Genomic DNA, 20,597 nt, shown 5'->3' on the forward strand with positions numbered 1-20,597 from the left:
AATGCTGCGAACATGGTTATATGATAATCGAGATCGAAATTGTAATTCAAGACGAGTGTTAACTGCTCAACAATCAAAATCTGGCACCGAGCATGATTGCAATTTTATTATGGTACTTAAAAACTGTAGAAATTAAGTCGACGAGGATGGGATTCGAAACCACGCATGCAGAGCACAATGGATTAGCAGTCCATCGCCTTAACCACTCGGCCACCTCGTCTATGTATTATGGATAGCGTAACGAATTTAGCTAGGCCAGGTGTTAGACCACATGTGAAAATTACTTACTAATCTGCGAACATGGTTATATGTTAATCGAGATAGAAATGGTAATTCAAGACGAGTGTTAACTGCTCAACAATCAAAATCTGGCAACGAGCATGAATGCAATTTTATTATGGTACTTAAAACTGTAGAAATTGAGTCGACGAGGTTGGGATTCGAACCCACGCGTGCAGAGCACAATGGATTAGCAGTCCATCGTCTTAACCTATCGGCCACCTCGTCTACGTACTTATGCACAGCGTAACTAATTTAGCTAGGCCAGGTGTTAGACAACATGTGAAAATTACTTACCAATGCTGCGAACATGGTTATATGATAATCGAGATCGAAATTGTAATTCAGGACGAGTGTTAACTACTCAGCAATCAAAATCTGCAAGAGAATGATGGTAATTTCATAATGGTACTTAAAACTGTAGAATCACGTCGACGAGGATGGGATTCGTACCCACGCGTGCAGAGCACAATGGATTAGCAGTCCATCGCCTTAACCACTCGGCCACCTCGTCTACGTACATTTGCACAGCGTAACGAATTTAGCTAGACCAGGTGTTAGACCACATGTGAAAAGTACTTATCAATGCTGCGAACATGGTTATATGATAATCGAGATCGAAATTGTAATTCAGGACGAGTGTTAACTACTCAGCAATCAAAATCTGCAAGAGAATGATGGTAATTTCATAATGGTACTTAAAACTGTAGAATCAGGTCGACGAGGATGGGATTCGTACCCACGCGTGCAGAGCGCAATGGATTAGCAGTCCATCGCCTTAACCACTCGGCCACCTCGTCTACGTACATTTGCACAGCGTAACGAATTTAGCTAGATCAGGTGTTAGACCACATGTGAAAATTACTTACCAATGCTGCGAACATGGTTATATGATAATCGAGATAGAAATGGTAATTCAAGACGAGTGTTAACTGCTCAACAATCAAAATCTGGCACCGCGCATGATTGCAATTTTATTATGGTACTTAAAAACTGTAGAAATTGAGTCGACGAGGATGGGATTCGAACCCACGCGTGCAGAGCACAATTGATTAGCAGTCCATCGCCTTAACCTATCGGCCACCTCATCTACGTAATTGTGGACAGCGTAACGAATTTAGCTAGGCCAGGTGTTAGACCACATGTGAAAATTACTTATCAATGCTGCGAACATGGTTATATGATAATCGAGATCGAAATTGTAATTCAGGACGAGTGTAAACTACTCAGCAATCAAAATCTGCAAGAGAATGATGGTAATTTCATAATGGTACTTAAAACTGTAGAATAACGTCGACGAGGATGGGATTCAAACCCACGCGTGCAGAGCACAATGGATTAGCAGTCCATCGCCTTAACCACTCGGCCACCTCGTCTACGTACATTTGCACAGCGTAACGAATTTAGCTAGATCAGGTGTTAGACCACATGTGAAAATTACTTACCAATGCTGCGAACATGGTTATATGATAATCGACGTAGAAATGGTAATTCAAGACGAGTGTTAACTGCTCAACAATCAAAATCTGGCACCGAGCATGATTGCAATTTTATTATGGTACTTAAAAACTGTAGAAATTAAGTCGACGAGGATGGGATTCGAACCCACGCGTGCAGAGCACAATGGATTAGCAGTCCATCGCCTTAACCACTCGGCCACCTCGTCTATGTACTTATGGACAGCGTAACGAATTTAGCTAGGCCAGGTGTTAGACCACATGTGAAAATTACTTACCAATGCTGCGAACATGGTTATATGATAATCGAGATAGAAATGGTAATTCAAGACGAGTGTTAACTGCTCAACAATCAAAATCTGGCAATGAGCATGATTGCAATTTTATTATGGTACTTAAAACTGTAGAAATTGAGTCGACGAGGATGGGATTCGAACCCACGCGTGCAGAGCACAATGGATTAGCAGTCCATCGCCTTAACCACTCGGCCACCTCATCTACGTAATTGTGGACAGCGTAACTAATTTAGCTAGGCCAGGTGTTAGACAACATGTGAAAATTACTTACCAATGCTGCGAACATGGTTATATGATAATCGAGATCGAAATTGTAATTCAGGACGAGTGTTAACTACTCAGCAATCAAAATCTGCAAGAGAATGATGGTAATTTCATAATGGTACTTAAAACTGTAGAATCACGTCGACGAGGATGGGATTCGTACCCAGGCGTGCAGAGCACAATGGATTAGCAGTCCATCGCCTTAACCACTCGGCCACCTCGTCTACGTACATTTGCACAGCGTAACGAATTTAGCTAGACCAGGTGTTAGACCACATGTGAAAAGTACTTATCAATGCTGCGAACATGGTTATATGATAATCGAGATCGAAATTGTAATTCAGGACGAGTGTTAACAACTCAGCAATCAAAATCTGCAAGAGAATGATGGTAATTTCATAATGGTACTTAAAACTGTAGAATCACGTCGACGAGGATGGGATTCGAACCCACGCGTGCAGAGCACAATGGATTAGCAGTCCATCGCCTTAACCACTCGGCCACCTCGTCTACGTACTTATGCACAGCGTAACGAATTTAGCTAGGCCAGGTGTTAGACCACATGTGAAAATTACTTACCAATGCTGCGAACATGGTTATATGATAATCGAGGTAGAAATGGTAATTCAAGACGAGTGTTAACTGCTCAACAATCAAAATCTGGCACCGAGCATGATTGCAATTTTATTATGGTACTTAAAAACTGTAGAAATTAAGTCGACGAGGATGGGATTCGAACCCACGCGTGCAGAGCACAATGGATTAGCAGTCCATCGCCTTAACCACTCGGCCACCTCGTCTACGTACTTTTGCACTGCGTAAAAAATTTAGCTAGACCAGGTGTTAGACCACATGTGAAAATTACTTACTAATGCTGCGAACATGGTTATATGATAATCGAGATAGAAATGGTAATTCAAGACGAGTGTTAACTGCTCAACAATCAAAATCTGGCAATGAGCATGATTGCAATTTTATTATGGTACTTAAAACTGTAGAAATTGAGTCGACGAGGATGGGATTCGAACCCACGCGTGCAGAGCACAATGGATTAGCAGTCCATCGCCTTAACCACTCGGCCACCTCATCTACGTAATTGTGGACAGCGTAACTAATTTAGCTAGGCCAGGTGTTAGACAACATGTGAAAATTACTTACCAATGCTGCGAACATGGTTATATGATAATCGAGATCGAAATTGTAATTCAGGACGAGTGTTAACTACTCAGCAATCAAAATCTGCAAGAGAATGATGGTAATTTCATAATGGTACTTAAAACTGTAGAATCACGTCGACGAGGATGGGATTCGTACCCAGGCGTGCAGAGCACAATGGATTAGCAGTCCATCGCCTTAACCACTCGGCCACCTCGTCTACGTACATTTGCACAGCGTAACGAATTTAGCTAGACCAGGTGTTAGACCACATGTGAAAAGTACTTATCAATGCTGCGAACATGGTTATATGATAATCGAGATCGAAATTGTAATTCAGGACGAGTGTTAACAACTCAGCAATCAAAATCTGCAAGAGAATGATGGTAATTTCATAATGGTACTTAAAACTGTAGAATCACGTCGACGAGGATGGGATTCGAACCCAAGCGTGCAGAGCACAATGGATTAGCAGTCCATCGCCTTAACCACTCGGCCACCTCGTCTACGTACTTATGCACAGCGTAACGAATTTAGCTAGGCCAGGTGTTAGACCACATGTGAAAATTACTTACCAATGCTGCGAACATGGTTATATGATAATCGAGGTAGAAATGGTAATTCAAGACGAGTGTTAACTGCTCAACAATCAAAATCTGGCACCGAGCATGATTGCAATTTTATTATGGTACTTAAAAACTGTAGAAATTAAGTCGACGAGGATGGGATTCGAACCCACGCGTGCAGAGCACAATGGATTAGCAGTCCATCGCCTTAACCACTCGGCCACCTCGTCTACGTACTTTTGCACTGCGTAAAAAATTTAGCTAGACCAGGTGTTAGACCACATGTGAAAATTACTTACTAATGCTGCGAACATGGTTATATGATAATCGAGATAGAAATGGTAATTCAAGACGAGTGTTAACTGCTCAACAATCAAAATCTGGCAATGAGCATGATTGCAATTTTATTATGGTACTTAAAACTGTAGAAATTGAGTCGACGAGGATGGGATTCGAACCCACGCGTGCAGAGCACAATGGATTAGCAGTCCATCGCCTTAACCACTCGGCCACCTCATCTACGTAATTGTGGACAGCGTAACTAATTTAGCTAGGCCAGGTGTTAGACAACATGTGAAAATTACTTACCAATGCTGCGAACATGGTTATATGATAATCGAGATCGAAATTGTAATTCAGGACGAGTGTTAACTACTCAGCAATCAAAATCTGCAAGAGAATGATGGTAATTTCATAATGGTACTTAAAACTGTAGAATCACGTCGACGAGGATGGGATTCGTACCCAGGCGTGCAGAGCACAATGGATTAGCAGTCCATCGCCTTAACCACTCGGCCACCTCGTCTACGTACATTTGCACAGCGTAACGAATTTAGCTAGACCAGGTGTTAGACCACATGTGAAAAGTACTTATCAATGCTGCGAACATGGTTATATGATAATCGAGATCGAAATTGTAATTCAGGACGAGTGTTAACAACTCAGCAATCAAAATCTGCAAGAGAATGATGGTAATTTCATAATGGTACTTAAAACTGTAGAATCACGTCGACGAGGATGGGATTCGAAACCACGCGTGCAGAGCACAATGGATTAGCAGTCCATCGCCTTAACCACTCGGCCACCTCGTCTACGTACTTATGCACAGCGTAACGAATTTAGCTAGGCCAGGTGTTAGACCACATGTGAAAATTACTTACCAATGCTGCGAACATGGTTATATGATAATCGAGGTAGAAATGGTAATTCAAGACGAGTGTTAACTGCTCAACAACCAAAATCTGGCACCGAGCATGATTGCAATTTTATTATGGTACTTAAAAACTGTAGAAATTAAGTCGACGAGGATGGGATTCGAACCCACGCGTGCAGAGCACAATGGATTAGCAGTCCATCGCCTTAACCACTCGGCCACCTCGTCTACGTACTTTTGCACTGCGTAAAAAATTTAGCTAGACCAGGTGTTAGACCACATGTGAAAATTACTTACTAATGCTGCGAACATGGTTATATGATAATCGAGATAGAAATGGTAATTCAAGACGAGTGTTAACTGCTCAACAATCAAAATCTGGCAATGAGCATGATTGCAATTTTATTATGGTACTTAAAACTGTAGAAATTGAGTCGACGAGGATGGGATTCGAACCCACGCGTGCAGAGCACAATGGATTAGCAGTCCATCGCCTTAACCACTCGGCCACCTCATCTACGTAATTGTGGACAGCGTAACTAATTTAGCTAGGCCAGGTGTTAGACAACATGTGAAAATTACTTACCAATGCTGCGAACATGGTTATATGATAATCGAGATCGAAATTGTAATTCAGGACGAGTGTTAACTACTCAGCAATCAAAATCTGCAAGAGAATGATGGTAATTTCATAATGGTACTTAAAACTGTAGAATCACGTCGACGAGGATGGGATTCGTACCCAGGCGTGCAGAGCACAATGGATTAGCAGTCCATCGCCTTAACCACTCGGCCACCTCGTCTACGTACATTTGCACAGCGTAACGAATTTAGCTAGACCAGGTGTTAGACCACATGTGAAAAGTACTTATCAATGCTGCGAACATGGTTATATGATAATCGAGATCGAAATTGTAATTCAGGACGAGTGTTAACAACTCAGCAATCAAAATCTGCAAGAGAATGATGGTAATTTCATAATGGTACTTAAAACTGTAGAATCACGTCGACGAGGATGGGATTCGAAACCACGCGTGCAGAGCACAATGGATTAGCAGTCCATCGCCTTAACCACTCGGCCACCTCGTCTACGTACTTATGCACAGCGTAACGAATTTAGCTAGGCCAGGTGTTAGACCACATGTGAAAATTACTTACCAATGCTGCGAACATGGTTATATGATAATCGAGGTAGAAATGGTAATTCAAGACGAGTGTTAACTGCTCAACAACCAAAATCTGGCACCGAGCATGATTGCAATTTTATTATGGTACTTAAAAACTGTAGAAATTAAGTCGACGAGGATGGGATTCGAACCCACGCGTGCAGAGCACAATGGATTAGCAGTCCATCGCCTTAACCACTCGGCCACCTCGTCTACGTACTTTTGCACTGCGTAAAAAATTTAGCTAGACCAGGTGTTAGACCACATGTGAAAATTACTTACTAATGCTGCGAACATGGTTATATGATAATCGAGATAGAAATGGTAATTCAAGACGAGTGTTAACTGCTCAACAATCAAAATCTGGCAATGAGCATGATTGCAATTTTATTATGGTACTTAAAACTGTAGAAATTGAGTCGACGAGGATGGGATTCGAACCCACGCGTGCAGAGCACAATGGATTAGCAGTCCATCGCCTTAACCACTCGGCCACCTCATCTACGTAATTGTGGACAGCGTAACTAATTTAGCTAGGCCAGGTGTTAGACCACATGTGAAAATTACTTATCAATGCTGCGAACATGGTTATATGATAATCGAGATCGAAATTATAATTCAGGACGAGTGTTAACTACTCAGCAATCAAAATCTGCAAGAGAATGATGGTAATTTCATAATGGTACTTAAAACTGTAGAATCAGGTCGACGAGGATGGGATTCGTACCCACGCGTGCAGAGCGCAATGGATTAGCAGTCCATCACCTTAACCACTCGGCCACCTCGTCTACGTACATTTGCACAGCGTAACGAATTTAGCTAGATCAGGTGTTAGACCACATGTGAAAATTACTTACCAATGCTGCGAACATGGTTATATGATAATCGAGATAGAAATGGTAATTCAAGACGAGTGTTAACTGCTCAACAATCAAAATCTGGCACCGAGCATGATTGCAATTTTATTATGGTACTTAAAAACTGTAGAAATTAAGTCGACGATGATGGGATTCGAACCCACGCGTGCAGAGCACCATGGATTAGCAGTCCATCGCCTTAACCACTCGGCCACCTCGTCTATGTACTTATGGACAGCGTAACGAATTTAGCTAGGCCAGGGGTTAGACCACATGTGAAAATTACTTACCAATGCTGCGAACATGGTTATATGATAATCGAGATAGAAATGGTAATTCAAGACGAGTGTTAACTGCTCAACAATCAAAATCTGGCACCGAGCATGATTGCAATTTTATTATGGTACTTAAAAACTGTAGAAATTGAGTCGACGAGGATGGGATTCGAACCCACGCGTGCAGAGCACAATGGATTAGCAGTCCATCGCCTTAACCACTCGGCCACCTCATCTACGTAATTGTGGACAGCGTAACTAATTTAGCTAGGCCAGGTGTTAGACCACATGTGAAAATTACTTATCAATGCTGCGAACATGGTTATATGATAATCGAGATCGAAATTATAATTCAGGACGAGTGTTAACTACTCAGCAATCAAAATCTGCAAGAGAATGATGGTAATTTCATAATGGTACTTAAAACTGTAGAATCAGGTCGACGAGGATGGGATTCGTACCCACGCGTGCAGAGCGCAATGGATTAGCAGTCCATCACCTTAACCACTCGGCCACCTCGTCTACGTACATTTGCACAGCGTAACGAATTTAGCTAGATCAGGTGTTAGACCACATGTGAAAATTACTTACCAATGCTGCGAACATGGTTATATGATAATCGAGATAGAAATGGTAATTCAAGACGAGTGTTAACTGCTCAACAATCAAAATCTGGCACCGAGCATGATTGCAATTTTATTATGGTACTTAAAAACTGTAGAAATTAAGTCGACGATGATGGGATTCGAACCCACGCGTGCAGAGCACCATGGATTAGCAGTCCATCGCCTTAACCACTCGGCCACCTCGTCTATGTACTTATGGACAGCGTAACGAATTTAGCTAGGCCAGGGGTTAGACCACATGTGAAAATTACTTACCAATGCTGCGAACATGGTTATATGATAATCGAGATAGAAATGGTAATTCAAGACGAGTGTTAACTGCTCAACAATCAAAATCTGGCACCGAGCATGATTGCAATTTTATTATGGTACTTAAAAACTGTAGAAATTGAGTCGACGAGGATGGGATTCGAACCCACGCGTGCAGAGCACAATGGATTAGCAGTCCATCGCCTTAACCACTCGGCCACCTCATCTACGTAATTGTGGACAGCGTAACTAATTTAGCTAGGCCAGGTGTTAGACCACATGTGAAAATTACTTATCAATGCTGCGAACATGGTTATATGATAATCGAGATCGAAATTATAATTCAGGACGAGTGTTAACTACTCAGCAATCAAAATCTGCAAGAGAATGATGGTAATTTCATAATGGTACTTAAAACTGTAGAATCAGGTCGACGAGGATGGGATTCGTACCCACGCGTGCAGAGCGCAATGGATTAGCAGTCCATCACCTTAACCACTCGGCCACCTCGTCTACGTACATTTGCACAGCGTAACGAATTTAGCTAGATCAGGTGTTAGACCACATGTGAAAATTACTTACCAATGCTGCGAACATGGTTATATGATAATCGAGATAGAAATGGTAATTCAAGACGAGTGTTAACTGCTCAACAATCAAAATCTGGCACCGAGCATGATTGCAATTTTATTATGGTACTTAAAAACTGTAGAAATTAAGTCGACGATGATGGGATTCGAACCCACGCGTGCAGAGCACCATGGATTAGCAGTCCATCGCCTTTTTTTTTTTTTTCTTTTATTAAAAGACAAGACCCACTGGTCCGTCATGTAAAGTAAAAATATTTACAAAATATGTTACATAATAATATATAACTTCAATCAACAAAAATTGGATTGGCTTTGGACGCCTTCGTCTGCAACTGTGGTCGCCTGACCAATGTTCATAGATGCCCGCCTAGAGTGGTGAGGTACAATACCTATCGACATATTGTTGCACAAGACAAAAAATAATTATTCTTACTACAAAGCAGATCGTTTATCTAGCTTTTATAAAGATAACAATACTATTGGTTATTACACTTGTACTGTCATGATGTCAATTACATAGAATTGTGAGACTGATTTAGAAATAGCTCAGAATGTTACCTGGAAATCGGTATTCGCGGTATTTTCTGCGAGACCTTCATACCTGACATAGAAAAGCGTTTCGTCGTCATTAATGTAATACATCTTATAGTCTGCTTTCATTTTTGCAAGTAGTTTATTTCTGAACACGTTCACAATAGGAATTATTTGTTTGGATGATTTATATATTTTGTGGCGCAGTATCACTACATGACGAGCCAGCGTCAGTAAATAGTTTGTCAGGGCTAGCTTTGGTTTATCGTCAGAGTCATAAAAACCAAATAATATTATGTAGTTCCTAGCACTCGTTATTGACTGGTATGGAAAAATGTATGATATTAATTTGAATACAAACTGCCAGAGAGGTGAGGTCGTACTACAGCCCGTTAGCATGTGTATTAACGTTTCCTCTTCAACTGTACAAAAGTCGCAGATGGCGGAATCAAGAACGCCGATTTTGTCAAGTAATGTATTGGTAAAAATAACATTGTGTATAATTTTGAAATTCAAATCGCTTAGTAGGTTAGGCGTGATGCCACCGTAAATATTGCGCCATATTATTCTGAAGTCTATTTGAAGAAAGCGATGTGACCAGTAGAATGTGCAAATCGGTTCCACAATTTTGTTCATGCCAACGAGTTGAGAAAAAAGCTTGGTTGTACATGTACTTATTGTATATGAGTGTTGTTTGTGCTTGATCTGAATTTCTGACATTACTAGGTCGGGTGTTAATGCTTGTTTACAACATTGTTTGACCCACGATGACGGAATAGCGTCCTTAATAGCCTTATACTGTTTACAAACAATTTTTGTTTCAGCTGTATTGGACAAAATGGAACCGACGTGTACCAATTCACAAATTGCTTTTGGTGGTAAGAAGCCTGGCACAACTTCATATAGTATATCTTTGATTTTTGTGATTCCATATTTTACAAATTGACGTTGAAATAATACATTTCCATTTGAAGTAATGAGTGGATTATAGAACAAGGGTTGATGATAAATATCTTTGAGTGTCTGTGGGATGGTGTATATATGGTCTGCAATAGTCGCCCAGGCTTGCAACATTTCAGAGTAAAATTGAGGCAGATTACTTAGTTTTCTGATATCAATTTCGAGTTTAAATATATCAGAGCCGAGGTTCAAGTTGCAATATTTATTTAGATAGAAATTCGTTAGATGCTTAAATTTATGTTTATAATTTGGGTCGAGAAACTTTTTGATCCATTTGAGTCGGAATGCTGCACGCCTAGTTTGCAGGTCACATAAATTCAAACCACCTTGTTCTATTGGATTAGTTAAAACTTCGTACCTGACGAGATGTTTGTGATTATCCCAGAAAAAATCAAGAACTGCCTTTTTAAATCGGTAAAGATAGTAATCCGGAATCGGAGTAACAGATAGAGAGTAGTTTAGAGACGATGCGACAAGTGTATTGATAATTATAATTTTACCTTTAAATGATAGTTTACGTCGTCTCCACTGATTTAATACCTTACAGGATTTAGAAATTCTTTTTTCCCAGTTATTTTCAGATACAGAGGTAGGATTGTGTCCGATGCAGATTCCGAGCATTGTTATACTATCGCTCCGAAATATTCCGCGGATAGGAGAGTCAGTGCGCCCTCTGTTGGTCCCTAACCACAATGCTTCAGTTTTATGTTCATTAATTTTGGCGCCGGAAATCATGCCATATTCTTTGAACACTTCTTGAGATGCTGTAATGGAGGTGTCATTAGACAGTGTCAGAGAGGTGTCGTCGGCATGCTGATAAATCAGAGATTGGGATTCCGAATTGGGAAGTGGAATTCCCACAATCCGAGGATTTCGTTTGATTGCAGTGTTGAGGGGGTCAATCGAAATAACGTAGAGCAGAGCAGATAGAGGGCAGCCTTGGCGGACACCGCGAGTAGGAAAAAAAGGATCGGACAAGAATCCGTTGCATTTCACTTTGCTTTCGATATTACAGTACAGTATAGAAATCCATCTGATAAAATTTGGTCCAAAATTGAAATATTTCAAGGTACTCTGCAAATAAGAGTGATCCACTCTATCAAAAGCCTTCATTTGGTCGAATTTTAGGATGACTCCGGGATTGTTTATTTCGGTGGTGTAAGATACTACGTCCTGCAGACAGAAAATGTGGTCAACAATATCACGCCCAGGCACACAGCAGGTTTGATCGTCGGATATTATTGAACCGATTACATTGCTTAGTCTTGAGGCCATTAGTTTTGCTATTATTTTGTAGTCAGTATTTAGCAACGAAATTGGTCGCCAGTTGCGAATGAATCTTTGATCTGAGTTCTTTTTCGGAATTAAGGTAATGATACCAGTACGAAGGCTTTGGGGCATTTCGCCAGAATCAAAAATAGTGCCTACAATATCATTGAAGTCATGTGCTATTTCATCCCAAAAGTATTTGTACCAGTTCACTGTAAGGCCATCGGAACCCGGGGATTTATTGTTGACCATGGCCAGTAACGTTTTTTGGAGCTCATTAACCGTTGGATTATTGTCAAGAGACTGTTTATCATCCTCGTTGAGTATCGAGGTGATGTTGTTTTGCAGGTAAGAATTTGCTGGGTTAGTTGGCTCCTTTGTATACAATTTCGAATAGAATTTGTGTATCTCGCTCATAATTGAATCTGTTGTGTTAAGAGTTTCGTCGCACTCACTAATTAGAGTTTTTATCGTTTTGTTTTCCTGTTTAATTTTCTCTAATGTTAGAAAGTATTTTGTATTTTTCTCCCCTTCTTCAATGAATTGTGATTTACTGCGTATTGCAGCACCTTCGGTTTCTGATCTAATGATTTTGTCTAATTCATCATTAAGATTGAGCAGATATGACGTGTTGTAGTCTGGGTACTTGGCAGCCTTGACATTCTCGTATTTAATTTTTTTTTCCAGATTTCTTTTCAATTTTCGCGTGGCATTAGCTTTCTGCTTGCCAAAGCGGGTCGTAATACGTTTTATTTCGTTTTTCAAAATTTCCCACCAGGCAAGTTTATTTTCAGAATACACAGGATATGTACGACTTTTTGTAATATGTTCAGAAATTAATTTTGTGTATTCAAGGTCTTCTAAGAGAGAGTTGTTAAAGTGCCAAACACCACGACCACGTTTAACACTGGACATATCAAATTTGTATATTATGCAGTCATGATCGCTATACGGAAACCTTGAGATAGAACTATGAGTGCATAGGTGTAAACTATTTGCGGATATAAAACAGTTGTCTATACGACTTTGAAGCAATTTATTATCGACCGAACGCCGCCAAGTATACTCTCTTGACCGCGGGTGATGGGTACGCCAAATATCGATTAGGTTGTTACTGGCGATTAGGTCTTTCAACTGTTGTCTTGAATGATCTTTATGAACTTGAGTGTATGAGCGTTCAAGATTAGTATCGATCACACAGTTAAAGTCACCAATGACAATATTAGTGCAGTCAGGTTCGAAAAAAAATTGTATGTGGCGGTAGAATTGACGGCGTTCGGTGACATTATTGGGACTATAAATATTTATAACATTTATAAATAAATCATCTATTTCGATAATTACTTTAAGTACTCGCCCACTAAAAAGGTCACTCGATTTTTTCTTAATAATTTTCACACCTGAGGCTTTGGAAATTAGGAGTGCTACCCCTCTCATACCTCGGTTGCACTGGTCACGGCAATTATTGGTTATTACATCACCATCCCACAGTGTTTTAATGGTTGGAACAAAGGAGTCCTGCCAGAAGGTTTCTTGAATTGCAAGAATGTCCACTTTATGTGAATTAGCATAATGAATTAAATTATTCAGTTTATTGATGTTTCGTAAACCATTGGCGTTTGCGGAGGCTAGCACAACCATTAAAACACTGAGGGATGAGAGGAACATTAATAATAAATAGAACTTAATCATTATTTTCAGATATGTTACCGTCATTGTTTTTCGATTTTGGGGTGAACAGCTTGCGTGAATGTTCAAGATTTGGTTTAGGTGTGTTCTTTTTCCTTCTAGTTGGTGCAGTCGGATCGGTCTGGTTTTCATTGTCGTTGTCTGTTGAAGACTCGTATTGCCGTTTTTTAACATTTGTTCCAGTAGGAGGTTCATCGTTGTCGACCTCGATTGGTGTAGGTAATGTTTCGGTAGCCGGTGGTGTGGAAGTTGGGTAATCAGGAGGGTTATCATTTGCAGCTTCATTGTTCTTTGTTAGATATTCATCATTAAATTGGCTCGCACAGTCGTCTTGATTGATGGCGGCGGAATTCTTGTTTTCAAGTCGGTTTTCAGGGTTATCATCCTTTGGTTCGTAGTTGTCAGTTCTTGATTGTTCACGGCGATTTGTATTTTCGTCACAATCTCTTGATATGTGTCCAAATTGTCCACACTTGTAGCATTTTTGTGCCCGACATTTCCTTTCCGTGTGGCCTTTTCTTAGACACACTGTGCAAATGTATGATGGGCATTGGTGTATAATGTGGTCTTCACTAAGACAGTTGTTGCATACTTTTCTCTGATTGTTGTGAATTAGCTTGACATAATGCCCGTTCTCCTCAAATTTTACAGCATATGGTAGTGATTTAATACCTGTTGGGAATTCGACCCTTATAAATCTTATGCCGTTTTCTATTGTAGGTGCTTCTCTGTGGAATTTATGAATCACACGGCTTCGAATCATACAGCCAAACTGTGTCAATTTCTTTATAATTTCATCGTCATCAATATAAATTGGAACGTTCAGAAATGATACAGTAGTAAACTGTCTAGTTACACCACGTACCTCGATCTCATTGCCCCTAAGCGTTACACCTTGTTGAAATAGCGAGTCGATATTGACGGTAGACTTCATAGTTAGCTGCCAGGTTCCATTAATATTCATACAGCTTAGAATTGATCTCTCTGATGTTGCTTGCTGAACAGACTCAATAACCTCAATAGCAGAGTATCCGTCATCACACAATGTAATTGTATGATCCTTGGTTCCGGTTGTTCGAACTCCTATGGCGGCCATCTTGGCTTCACCACCAGCCTGAACAGATCTTCTGTTCAGGCTGGGTAGTCGCGAAAACGACGGCAGATTACCAAAATAGTAGTAAAGTAATAATGTTCGTTATTAAACGAAGCAGGAAAGCTAAAAATCCAAAGTAAATGCTCAGCTACACGCTGGATTACACCGGATTGCAGGAGCGCAAGACTGACACGTCCATTCGTCGCAACTGGTGTTAGACCACATGTGAAAATTACTTACTAATGCTGCGAACATGGTTATATGATAATCGAGATAGAAATGGTAATTCAAGACGAGTGTTAACTGCTCAACAATCAAAATCTGGCAATGAGCATGATTGCAATTTTATTATGGTACTTAAAACTGTAGAAATTGAGTCGACGAGGATGGGATTCGAACCCACGCGTGCAGAGCACAATGGATTAGCAGTCCATCGCCTTAACCACTCGGCCACCTCGTCTACGTACATTTGCACAGCGTAACGAATTTAGCTAGATCAGGTGTTAGACCACATGTGAAAATTACTTACCAATGCTGCGAACATGGTTATATGATAATCGAGATAGAAATGGTAATTCAAGACGAGTGTTAACTGCTCAACAATCAAAATCTGGCACCGAGCATGATTGCAATTTCATTATGGTACTTAAAAACTGTAGAAATTAAGTCGACGATGATGGGATTCGAACCCACGCGTGCAGAGCACAATGGATTAGCAGTCCATCGCCTTAACCACTCGGCCAACTCGTCTATGTACTTATGGACAGCGTAACGAATTTAGCTAGGCCAGGTGTTAGACCACATGTGAAAATTACTTACTAATGCTGCGAACATGGTTATATGTTAATCGAGATAGAAATGGTAATTCAAGACGAGTGTTAACTGCTCAACAATCAAAATCTGGCAACGAACATGAATGCAATTTTATTATGGTACTTAAAACTGTAGAAATTGAGTCGACGAGGATGGGATTCGAACCCACGCGTGCAGAGCACAATGGATTAGCAGTCCATCGCCTTAACCACTCGGCCACCTCATCTACGTAATTGTGGACAGCGTAACGAATTTAGCTAGGCCAGGTGTTAGACCACATGTGAAAATTACTTATCAATGCTGCGAACATGGTTATATGATAATCGAGATCGAAATTGTAATTCAGGACGAGTGTAAACTACTCAGCAATCAAAATCTGCAAGAGAATGATGGTAATTTCATAATGGTACTTAAAACTGTAGAATAACGTCGACGAGGATGGGATTCAAACCCACGCGTGCAGAGCACAATGGATTAGCAGTCCATAGCCTTAACCACTCGGCCACCTCGTCTACGTACTTATGCACAGCGTAACGAATTTAGCTAGGCCAGGTGTTAGACCACATGTGAAAATTACTTACTAATGCTGCGAACATGGTTATATGTTAATCGAGATAGAAATGGTAATTCAAGACGAGTGTTAACTGCTCAACAATCAAAATCTGGCAACGAGCATGAATGCAATTTTATTATGGTACTTAAAACAGTAGAAATTGAGTCGACGAGGATGGGATTCGAACCCACGCGTGCAGAGCACAATGGATTAGCAGTCCATCGCCTTAACCACTCGGCCACCTCGTCTACGTACTTATGCACGGCGTAACGAATTTAGCTAGACCAGGTGTTAGACCACATGTGAAAATTACTTACTAATGCTGCGAACATGGTTATATGATAATCGAGATAGAAATGGTAATTCAAGACGAGTGTTAACTGCTCAACAATCAAAATCTGGCAACGAGCATGATTGCAATTTTATTATGGTACTTAAAACTGTAGAAATTGAGTCGACGAGGATGGGATTCGAACCCACGCGTGCAGAGCACAATGGATTAGCAGTCCATCGCCTTAACCACTCGGCCACCTCATCTACGTAATTGTGGACAGCGTAACGAATTTAGCTAGGCCAGGTGTTAGACCACATGTGAAAATTACTTATCAATGCTGCGAACATGGTTATATGATAATCGAGATCGAAATTGTAATTCAGGACGAGTGTAAACTACTCAGCAAACAAAATCTGCAAGAGAATGATGGTAATTTCATAATGGTACTTAAAACTGTAGAATCACGTCGACGAGGATGGGATTCAAACCCACGCGTGCAGAGCACAATGGATTAGCAGTCCATCGCCTTAACCACTCGGCCACCTCGTCTACGTACATTTGCACAGCGTAACGAATTTAGCTAGAGCAGGTGTTAGACCACATGTGAAAATTACTTACCAATGTTGCGAACATGACTATATGCTAATCGAGATCGAAGTGGTAATTCAAGATGAGTGTTATCTACTCAACATTCAAAATATGCAAAAGCATGATGGTAATTTCATAATGGAACTTAAAAGTGTAGAATCACGTCGACGAGGATGGGATTCGAACGCATGCGTGCAGAACAAAATGGATTAGCAGTCCATCGCCTTACCCACTCGGCCACCTCGTCTACGTACTTATGCACAGCGTAACGAATTTAGCTAGGCCAGGTGTTAGACCACATGTGAAAATTACTTACCAATGCTGCGAACATGGTTATATGATAATCGAGATAGAAATGGTAATTCAAGACGAGTGTTAACTGCTCAACAATCAAAATCTGGCAACGAACATGAATGCAATTTTATTATGGTAATTAAAACTGTAGAAATTGAGTCGACGAGGATGGGATTCGAACCCACGCGTGCAGAGCACAATGGATTAGCAGTCCATCGCCTTAACCACTCGGCCACCTCATCTACGTAATTGTGGACAGCGTAACGAATTTAGCTAGGCCAGGTGTTAGACCACATGTGAAAATTACTTATCAATGCTGCGAACATGGTTATATGATAATCGAGATCGAAATTGTAATTCAGGACGAGTGTAAACTACTCAGCAATCAAAATCTGCAAGAGAATGATGGTAATTTCATAATGGTACTTAAAACTGTAGAATAACGTCGACGAGGATGGGATTCTAACCCACGCGTGCAGAGCACAATGGATTAGCAGTCCATAGCCTTAACCACTCGGCCACCTCGTCTACGTACTTATGCACAGCGTAACGAATTTAGCTAGGCCAGGTGTTAGACCACATGTGAAAATTACTTACTAATGCTGCGAACATGGTTATATGTTAATCGAGATAGAAATGGTAATTCAAGACGAGTGTTAACTGCTCAACAATCAAAATCTGGCAACGAGCATGAATGCAATTTTATTATGGTACTTAAAACAGTAGAAATTGAGTCGACGAGGATGGGATTCGAACCCACGCGTGCAGAGCACAATGGATTAGCAGTCCATCGCCTTAACCACTCGGCCACCTCGTCTACGTACTTATGCACGGCGTAACGAATTTAGCTAGACCAGGTGTTAGACCACATGTGAAAATTACTTACTAATGCTGCGAACATGGTTATATGATAATCGAGATAGAAATGGTAATTCAAGACGAGTGTTAACTGCTCAACAATCAAAATCTGGCAACGAGCATGATTGCAATTTTATTATGGTACTTAAAACTGTAGAAATTGAGTAGACGAGGATGGGATTCGAACCCACGCGTGCAGAGCACAATGGATTAGCAGTCCATCGCCTTAACCACTCGGCCACCTCATCTACGTAATTGTGGACAGCGTAACGAATTTAGCTAGGCCAGGTGTTAGACCACATGTGAAAATTACTTATCAATGCTGCGAACATGGTTATATGATAATCGAGATCGAAATTGTAATTCAGGACGAGTGTAAACTACTCAGCAAACAAAATCTGCAAGAGAATGATGGTAATTTCATAATGGTACTTAAAACTGTAGAATCACGTCGACGAGGATGGGATTCAAACCCACGCGTGCAGAGCACAATGGATTAGCAGTCCATCGCCTTAACCACTCGGCCACCTCGTCTACGTACATTTGCACAGCGTAACGAATTTAGCTAGAGCAGGTGTTAGACCACATGTGAAAATTACTTACCAATGTTGCGAACATGACTATATGCTAATCGAGATCGAAGTGGTAATTCAAGATGAGTGTTATCTACTCAACATTCAAAATATGCAAAAGCATGATGGTAATTTCATAATGGAACTTAAAAGTGTAGAATCACGTCGACGAGGATGGGATTCGAACGCATGCGTGCAGAACAGAATGGATTAGCAGTCCATCGCCTTACCCACTCGGCCACCTCGTCTACGTACTTATGCACAGCGTAACGAATTTAGCTAGGCCAGGTGTTAGACCACATGTGAAAATTACTTACCAATGCTGCGAACATGGTTATATGATAATCGAGATAGAAATGGTAATTCAAGACGAGTGTTAACTGCTCAACAATCAAAATCTGGCAACGAGCATGATTGCAATTTTATTATGGTACTTAAAACTGTAGAAATTGAGTCGACGAGGATGGGATTCGAACCCACGCGTGCAGAGCACAATGGATTAGCAGTCCATCGCCTTAACCACTCGGCCACCTCATCTACGTAATTGTGGACAGCGTAACGAATTTAGCTAGGCCAGGTGTTAGACCACATGTGAAAATTACTTATCAATGCTGCGAACATGGTTATATGATAATCGAGATCGAAATTGTAATTCAGGACGAGTGTTAACTACTCAGCAAACAAAATCTGCAAGAGAATGATGGTAATTTCATAATGGTACTTAAAACTGTAGAATCACGTCGACGAGGATGGGATTCAAACCCACGCGTGCAGAGCACAATGGATTAGCAGTCCATCGCCTTAACCACTCGGCCACCTCGTCTACGTACATTTGCACAGCGTAACGAATTTAGCTAGATCAGGTGTTAGACCACATGTGAAAATTACTTACCAATGTTGCGAACATGATTATATGCTAATCGAGATCGAAGTGGTAATTCAAGATGAGTGTTATCTACTCAACATTCAAAATATGCAAAAGCATGATGGTAATTTCATAATGGAACTTAAAAGTGTAGAATCACGTCGACGAGGATGGGATTCGAACCCATGCGTGCAGAACAGAATGGATTAGCAGTCCATCGCCTTACCCACTCGGCCACCTCGTCTACGTACTTATGCACAGCGTAACGAATTTAGCTAGGCCAGGTGTTAGACCACATGTGAAAATTACTTACCAATGCTGCGAACATGGTTATATGATAATCGAGATAGAAATGGTAATTCAAGACGAGTGTTAACTGCTCAACAATCAAAATCTGGCAACGAGCATGATTGCAATTTTATTATGGTACTTAAAACTGTAGAAATTGAGTCGACGAGGATGGGATTCGAACCCACGCGTGCAGAGCACAATGGATTAGCAGTCCATCGCCTTAACCACTCGGCCACCTCGTCTACGCACTTATGCACGGCGTAACGAATTTAGCTAGACCAGGTGTTAGACCACATGTGAAAATTACTTACTAATGCTGCGAACATGGTTATATGATAATCGAGATAGAAATGGTAATTCAAGACGAGTCTTAACTGCTCAACAATCAAAATCTGGCAACGAGCATGATTGCAATTTTATTATGGTACTTAAAACTGTAGAAATTGAGTCGACGAGGATGGGATTCGAACCCACGCGTGCAGAGCACAATGGATTAGCAGTCCATCGCCTTAACCACTCGGCCACCTCATCTACGTAATTGTGGACAGCGTAACGAATTTAGCTAGGCCAGGTGTTAGACCACATGTGAAAATTACTTATCAATGCTGCGAACATGGTTATATGATAATCGAGATCGAAATTGTAATTCAGGACGAGTGTTAACTACTCAGCAAACAAAATCTGCAAGAGAATGATGGTAATTTCATAATGGTACTTAAAACTGTAGAATCACGTCGACGAGGATGGGATTCAAACCCACGCGTGCAGAGCACAATGGATTAGCAGTCCATCGCCTTAACCACTCGGCCACCTCGTCTACGTACATTTGCACAGCGTAACGAATTTAGCTAGATCAGGTGTTAGACCACATGTGAAAATTACTTACCAATGTTGCGAACATGATTATATGCTAATCGAGATCGAAGTGGTAATTCAAGATGAGTGTTATCTACTCAACATTCAAAATATGCAAAAGCATGATGGTAATTTCATAATGGAACTTAAAAGTGTAGA

At 40.8% G+C, this 20,597-nt stretch overlaps 31 non-coding genes across 31 annotated transcripts; all 31 read right to left on the minus strand.

Annotated features, from left to right (window-relative positions):
* Positions 1-1,573: 1,573 nt before the first annotated feature.
* On the minus strand, positions 1,574-1,655 carry TRNAS-GCU (transfer RNA serine (anticodon GCU)). Its single transcript has one exon. It is a non-coding gene; the product is annotated as a tRNA-Ser (tRNA).
* Positions 1,656-1,863: 208 nt separating this feature from the next.
* TRNAS-GCU (transfer RNA serine (anticodon GCU)) lies at positions 1,864-1,945 on the minus strand. The gene has a single exon. It is a non-coding gene; the product is annotated as a tRNA-Ser (tRNA).
* A 207-nt stretch (positions 1,946-2,152) lies between these two features.
* On the minus strand, positions 2,153-2,234 carry TRNAS-GCU (transfer RNA serine (anticodon GCU)). The gene has a single exon. It is a non-coding gene; the product is annotated as a tRNA-Ser (tRNA).
* A 490-nt stretch (positions 2,235-2,724) lies between these two features.
* Positions 2,725-2,806, minus strand: TRNAS-GCU (transfer RNA serine (anticodon GCU)). The gene has a single exon. It is a non-coding gene; the product is annotated as a tRNA-Ser (tRNA).
* Positions 2,807-3,014: 208 nt separating this feature from the next.
* Positions 3,015-3,096, minus strand: TRNAS-GCU (transfer RNA serine (anticodon GCU)). Its single transcript has one exon. It is a non-coding gene; the product is annotated as a tRNA-Ser (tRNA).
* Positions 3,097-3,303: 207 nt separating this feature from the next.
* Positions 3,304-3,385, minus strand: TRNAS-GCU (transfer RNA serine (anticodon GCU)). Its single transcript has one exon. It is a non-coding gene; the product is annotated as a tRNA-Ser (tRNA).
* A 490-nt stretch (positions 3,386-3,875) lies between these two features.
* Positions 3,876-3,957, minus strand: TRNAS-GCU (transfer RNA serine (anticodon GCU)). The gene has a single exon. It is a non-coding gene; the product is annotated as a tRNA-Ser (tRNA).
* Positions 3,958-4,165: 208 nt separating this feature from the next.
* Positions 4,166-4,247, minus strand: TRNAS-GCU (transfer RNA serine (anticodon GCU)). The gene has a single exon. It is a non-coding gene; the product is annotated as a tRNA-Ser (tRNA).
* A 207-nt stretch (positions 4,248-4,454) lies between these two features.
* Positions 4,455-4,536, minus strand: TRNAS-GCU (transfer RNA serine (anticodon GCU)). Its single transcript has one exon. It is a non-coding gene; the product is annotated as a tRNA-Ser (tRNA).
* Positions 4,537-5,316: 780 nt separating this feature from the next.
* On the minus strand, positions 5,317-5,398 carry TRNAS-GCU (transfer RNA serine (anticodon GCU)). The gene has a single exon. It is a non-coding gene; the product is annotated as a tRNA-Ser (tRNA).
* A 207-nt stretch (positions 5,399-5,605) lies between these two features.
* TRNAS-GCU (transfer RNA serine (anticodon GCU)) lies at positions 5,606-5,687 on the minus strand. Its single transcript has one exon. It is a non-coding gene; the product is annotated as a tRNA-Ser (tRNA).
* Positions 5,688-6,467: 780 nt separating this feature from the next.
* TRNAS-GCU (transfer RNA serine (anticodon GCU)) lies at positions 6,468-6,549 on the minus strand. The gene has a single exon. It is a non-coding gene; the product is annotated as a tRNA-Ser (tRNA).
* Positions 6,550-6,756: 207 nt separating this feature from the next.
* TRNAS-GCU (transfer RNA serine (anticodon GCU)) lies at positions 6,757-6,838 on the minus strand. The gene has a single exon. It is a non-coding gene; the product is annotated as a tRNA-Ser (tRNA).
* A 784-nt stretch (positions 6,839-7,622) lies between these two features.
* TRNAS-GCU (transfer RNA serine (anticodon GCU)) lies at positions 7,623-7,704 on the minus strand. The gene has a single exon. It is a non-coding gene; the product is annotated as a tRNA-Ser (tRNA).
* Positions 7,705-8,488: 784 nt separating this feature from the next.
* TRNAS-GCU (transfer RNA serine (anticodon GCU)) lies at positions 8,489-8,570 on the minus strand. The gene has a single exon. It is a non-coding gene; the product is annotated as a tRNA-Ser (tRNA).
* Positions 8,571-14,853: 6,283 nt separating this feature from the next.
* Positions 14,854-14,935, minus strand: TRNAS-GCU (transfer RNA serine (anticodon GCU)). Its single transcript has one exon. It is a non-coding gene; the product is annotated as a tRNA-Ser (tRNA).
* Positions 14,936-15,432: 497 nt separating this feature from the next.
* TRNAS-GCU (transfer RNA serine (anticodon GCU)) lies at positions 15,433-15,514 on the minus strand. The gene has a single exon. It is a non-coding gene; the product is annotated as a tRNA-Ser (tRNA).
* A 204-nt stretch (positions 15,515-15,718) lies between these two features.
* TRNAS-GCU (transfer RNA serine (anticodon GCU)) lies at positions 15,719-15,800 on the minus strand. Its single transcript has one exon. It is a non-coding gene; the product is annotated as a tRNA-Ser (tRNA).
* A 207-nt stretch (positions 15,801-16,007) lies between these two features.
* On the minus strand, positions 16,008-16,089 carry TRNAS-GCU (transfer RNA serine (anticodon GCU)). Its single transcript has one exon. It is a non-coding gene; the product is annotated as a tRNA-Ser (tRNA).
* A 207-nt stretch (positions 16,090-16,296) lies between these two features.
* On the minus strand, positions 16,297-16,378 carry TRNAS-GCU (transfer RNA serine (anticodon GCU)). The gene has a single exon. It is a non-coding gene; the product is annotated as a tRNA-Ser (tRNA).
* Positions 16,379-16,582: 204 nt separating this feature from the next.
* On the minus strand, positions 16,583-16,664 carry TRNAS-GCU (transfer RNA serine (anticodon GCU)). Its single transcript has one exon. It is a non-coding gene; the product is annotated as a tRNA-Ser (tRNA).
* A 493-nt stretch (positions 16,665-17,157) lies between these two features.
* On the minus strand, positions 17,158-17,239 carry TRNAS-GCU (transfer RNA serine (anticodon GCU)). The gene has a single exon. It is a non-coding gene; the product is annotated as a tRNA-Ser (tRNA).
* A 204-nt stretch (positions 17,240-17,443) lies between these two features.
* TRNAS-GCU (transfer RNA serine (anticodon GCU)) lies at positions 17,444-17,525 on the minus strand. Its single transcript has one exon. It is a non-coding gene; the product is annotated as a tRNA-Ser (tRNA).
* Positions 17,526-17,732: 207 nt separating this feature from the next.
* TRNAS-GCU (transfer RNA serine (anticodon GCU)) lies at positions 17,733-17,814 on the minus strand. The gene has a single exon. It is a non-coding gene; the product is annotated as a tRNA-Ser (tRNA).
* Positions 17,815-18,021: 207 nt separating this feature from the next.
* TRNAS-GCU (transfer RNA serine (anticodon GCU)) lies at positions 18,022-18,103 on the minus strand. Its single transcript has one exon. It is a non-coding gene; the product is annotated as a tRNA-Ser (tRNA).
* Positions 18,104-18,307: 204 nt separating this feature from the next.
* On the minus strand, positions 18,308-18,389 carry TRNAS-GCU (transfer RNA serine (anticodon GCU)). Its single transcript has one exon. It is a non-coding gene; the product is annotated as a tRNA-Ser (tRNA).
* Positions 18,390-18,882: 493 nt separating this feature from the next.
* TRNAS-GCU (transfer RNA serine (anticodon GCU)) lies at positions 18,883-18,964 on the minus strand. Its single transcript has one exon. It is a non-coding gene; the product is annotated as a tRNA-Ser (tRNA).
* A 204-nt stretch (positions 18,965-19,168) lies between these two features.
* On the minus strand, positions 19,169-19,250 carry TRNAS-GCU (transfer RNA serine (anticodon GCU)). The gene has a single exon. It is a non-coding gene; the product is annotated as a tRNA-Ser (tRNA).
* A 493-nt stretch (positions 19,251-19,743) lies between these two features.
* TRNAS-GCU (transfer RNA serine (anticodon GCU)) lies at positions 19,744-19,825 on the minus strand. The gene has a single exon. It is a non-coding gene; the product is annotated as a tRNA-Ser (tRNA).
* A 207-nt stretch (positions 19,826-20,032) lies between these two features.
* Positions 20,033-20,114, minus strand: TRNAS-GCU (transfer RNA isoleucine (anticodon GAU)). Its single transcript has one exon. It is a non-coding gene; the product is annotated as a tRNA-Ser (tRNA).
* Positions 20,115-20,318: 204 nt separating this feature from the next.
* On the minus strand, positions 20,319-20,400 carry TRNAS-GCU (transfer RNA serine (anticodon GCU)). The gene has a single exon. It is a non-coding gene; the product is annotated as a tRNA-Ser (tRNA).
* Positions 20,401-20,597: the final 197 nt, after the last annotated feature.

The sequence above is a fragment of the Saccoglossus kowalevskii genome, chromosome 15 (assembly GCF_978046115.1).
Source record: "Saccoglossus kowalevskii chromosome 15, keSacKowa6.1, whole genome shotgun sequence".
Taxonomy (NCBI): Eukaryota; Metazoa; Hemichordata; class Enteropneusta; family Harrimaniidae; genus Saccoglossus; species Saccoglossus kowalevskii.